We start from the raw sequence: 4,081 nt of genomic DNA, 5'->3' as shown, positions 1-4,081 counted from the left end.
AGTATGGACAAAAGGGGAAGAAAAAACAAAGGTGTAAATTCTATCTGCCTTCAGCATCAACAGATTGTAAGGTAATGGCAAGACCTTAATGACACTATTGAACACAAAGGAATAAACTAAATGGCAAAGCCGTATAGAACATAATGAACTGCAGGGATATTATGAAAACAGAGACACACAAGAAAACCAATACCCAAACACCTCCGGAACATAACAGGTGAGCGAGACGACAACTAGTTTTACTAGAAATTTACAGCGGGCACACAAGGGCCATTCTTGGTAAAGGCGCTCAATCCCAAGTTGGCCGTGTTTTGCTTTATGAATATTTGTGCATTTTTGAGTGCAGCTGGGCGAATGTGGCTTTGATGTACGAGTGCCTTGAGTGATCGGTATGACTAGAATTGCTATATAAGATCACACAACTTCCAAAGAAACAGAAAAGTACTAAAGGATCTAAGAGGTTTCAAAACCACTGCTAAGTTCTATGTTGGAGCATGTAAGAATACCAGATCCAGGTTGCTAAAAAACAACCCCATAACCCTTCTTTATTTTTCAATCCAGTTCTGTCTTGACCATAGGATTTGACAGAAGCGTTTATTTGTTTGGTTACGGTTCTGTATGACAGCATGTGCTATGTGTACACTCATTCCTTGTAGTCTGTTTCTTGTTCTGGTTCGTACACATATATCTTCTGTGCTGTAATGGTGAAGTCACATGCATGAATTCAGTGTCTGTGTCTGAGATCATCTTTTAAGGATGCCTCTCTGTGTAACTAGACATGTGTTTTTTTGTCACATGTAAATGTTTCAGTTCATTAAACTAATTTTATATTAAAGATAATCCAATGAAGAAAGCATTTTTGTCATTTTGGTTGCCAATCTGACCCACATGCAGAAAACACTCAGAGAGAAAATGAAGTTTAACATGTTTATTTGTTCACAGGTCCGATGGAGGTGGGATCTGGGACTGGAACCTCTCGGCTGCATGGAAGGGTAACAGGTAAGTAGAGGATGATGACAATGGGGATTTTGCGGTGTGAGGTATCTTACAGTTTGTTGCAGGCGCTGGTTCGCCGGAGGGGAGTTATTCCAGGTCTGGTAAGTTTGGTAAGCCTGGTCACTTTGATAAATGATCTTTTCCACAGATCAGAACTTTGATTCGTTGTTTCCTTACTGATTTGGTCCAGTGGTGCTGCTCGCCGGAGGGTGGACAGGTTTCGCTCGGAGAAGCTGAGGTTATGGAGTCCAACGGCTGCCAGCAAAGCCTGACTGGAAATCTTGGCAACGGAGGTGAGGTCAGGTAGGTTCTTCAAGGAGCTTGAACTGAGTCCAAAACTGAACCTGGAAAATAAGCGAGGACAAGACTGATAAGCAAATGAATGATGGTGTCTTCAACTCCAACTCCACAGCAATAAGCAAACTGCACGGGGTCCTGATAGTTGCTTGTTTGCTTACTTAAGTGGGCAAACAGCAGTCTTTCCAGGATCTTAGTGATGTGGGACGTCAGTGCAAAAGGTCTACAGTCATTAAGGACGGATTGTTGAGTTTTCTTTGGTAGTGGAACAAGGCAGAATGTCTTCCACAACACTGGAACCTTCATCTGGGTCAGGCTAAGTTTGAAGAGGGGCTCCATAATCCCTCAGATGCCTTCAGGACTCTGAATTCATGTGCACAGCCTATTTTTAGTGGAAGACAAAGGTGTAGAAGCAGAAGGACAATGGACGAGATGGAGTATACAACATTTGAGGTGTGACAGGAAAGGTGTGGGTCAAATGAGGGTGGGATGTCTGTTTGGCTGTGGGCAGTAGAGGAGGATGCTGAATTTGAACCTGAACTGAACCTATTAAAGTATGTGTTCAGTTAATTTGCTCTGTGTCTACTGTGTTGCTTGGTATTCATGTGCTTTTTTTCTCTAATGTTTTCTAACAAACCACTAAGCCCTTCAAAATTGAGAGGTTATGAATATTTTTGTGAGGCACTCTAATTCTTGATAATTATTTCATTTACTCCCTTGACTCTGAATATGCTTGGAAGTTTAAGAGCTCATAAATCTTATTTTCAGGGTTTTACATTTGCCTTTGAATGTTAAAGACCATGTTAGAATTCCACAAACTGTAATCTGTTGGTTTTGTATACAGCACAGTTTTGTTTCATGCTTCAACCCAACTACAGATTCAGTATAAAGGCTGGAGAAACATTCATAACTTGTAATGTGCATCGAACCCACTTAACATCTAGCTTAGCAGAAAAGGACTACAGCAGGTTGAAAACAAGACACAAAATGGCATTTATGGTAAGAAAAATGAGCTAGTATGCATGAGTTAGCATGTCACCCAGCAATCTATGCTGCATTGCATATGGTTATTGCACAACACCTCAGGGTTCATATTCCACTGTTTGCTGTATTGTTACAGTGATTGTTGGAAGAGAAGCAGAAAAATAAAAAAAAGGTGCATCCAAAAACTTTGGGCCAAACTTTTACACAAGGAGGAGACGATGACAGAAAGACAGGACGTGCAAGACATAAGAATTATCAGCAGGAATTAACTAAGAACCAATTCTGGCTGGAAAGGATGGCTAAGATGTAGAAATAATACATATATAGTGTATATGTATTATGTATATGCTTTTATATGCAGTGGACAAAAGAAACACAAATACTGTATATATGGGAACAAAGTTAAGGAAATGCAGACACAAAACATTCTTCCCCTCTAAGCCATATGGAAACATTTTTAATACCTCTCAACCATTTTTCTACAGTGTCTCTTGTTCTTCATTTACACACACTTGCTTATACCAAGCATCATCTAGAAAAAAATTAAATACACATTCACAAATGAATAGACAGAGAAGCAGCCAAGCCCTCAGTTTGACATCCGTGGACCAAAAAAAACATCCACATCCAAAGAGCCTAGTGTACATTGAAGAGACCACTTCAGCGTCCATTTTCAGGGTTGAAATCTGAATGTTTAATCATTTCCAGCGCTTTGCTGAGAAGACACATTAATTTTTCACATCATGCATACGGGAGAGTGATGGGATGCCTGAGCTAAAACAGCTCTGCCCACGTACTATAAGCATGACATGAGGAAAACAAAATAAATGGGCTGTAATGTGACTGCTTTCATAGATGATTTTTATGGAGAATTTGTAATATGTATCCTGGTGTGGAAAAAGGATACAGCTTTTATGATCAATCTAATATTGCCATACAAATTAAATCAGCATCTGTTGCAATGCTGCTATCTGATTGCTCATTGCAGTTTGGCCATGTCCTGATTTCTGGATGAGTCTAACCACACAGTGATGGATGTGCACTAGACAGACTGAATAATAGCAGTGTAGAAGATGGTCAACAGCTCTTGTGAATGGTTGTACTTATTGTGTTGTGACAGGAAGTACAACCGTGTCTGCTGGGCCATCTTCCTCAGAGCAGTGTCTATGTGTGAGGATAATCTTAGGTCCAGAGAGAGGGTGGTTCCTGGGAACCAGAAGTGATCCACATTAGATACTGTTGTTGAGGATGGTGAGTGGAGGGAGTCTGTAGGAGGTTCACTGGAATCCACCGTCATCTCCACAGTCTTGAGCGGGTTTAGCTCCAGCAGATTCTGGCAGCACCAGTTGACATACCGACCCCCCTCCTGTCTGTATGCAGACTTATTGTCAGCTCATATAAAATCATCCCAAGCAAATAATCATGCCTGTTTTTTTCATGTTATACATGCACATTCGTCTGTGTAGTAGGTAGGGGCTGGTTAGAGATTCTCCTGGTATGATAACCTAGAGTATATTACTATTTTGTAGTATTTACACAATTACTACCAATTGCTTTTAATTACAACAAAAAAGCAGCAACGACATCTACTACTGCCAAAATAATGTAACATTGTAATTGATGCAGTTGTAATATTTACTTATTGTTATTTTTATATCTACAGTTCTATGAAAAATGTTAAATAAACGTAACATTTTGTTGTAGTCTTCAAGTACGTATTAAGCAGAATATCATATGGTTTTTTCATATGTTTTTACTGTATCTTGGATAGACACAGACAAACATCAATATACCCTCTTTCAGA

The 4,081-nt window shown here is 39.8% G+C and overlaps 1 long non-coding RNA gene across 1 annotated transcript; it reads right to left on the bottom strand.

Moving 5' to 3' along the window:
* Positions 1–917: 917 nt before the first annotated feature.
* On the bottom strand, positions 918–2,357 carry LOC124879960. The gene is made up of 3 exons (XR_007041183.1): positions 1,455–2,357; positions 1,050–1,340; positions 918–980 (listed from the first exon to the last, which is right to left on the bottom strand). It is a non-coding gene; the product is annotated as an uncharacterized LOC124879960 (long non-coding RNA).
* Positions 2,358–4,081: the final 1,724 nt, after the last annotated feature.

This window comes from Girardinichthys multiradiatus, chromosome 13 (genome assembly GCF_021462225.1).
Source record: "Girardinichthys multiradiatus isolate DD_20200921_A chromosome 13, DD_fGirMul_XY1, whole genome shotgun sequence".
Classification (NCBI taxonomy): domain Eukaryota; kingdom Metazoa; phylum Chordata; class Actinopteri; order Cyprinodontiformes; family Goodeidae; genus Girardinichthys; species Girardinichthys multiradiatus.
This window is presented reverse-complemented; position numbering and strand designations above follow the sequence as displayed.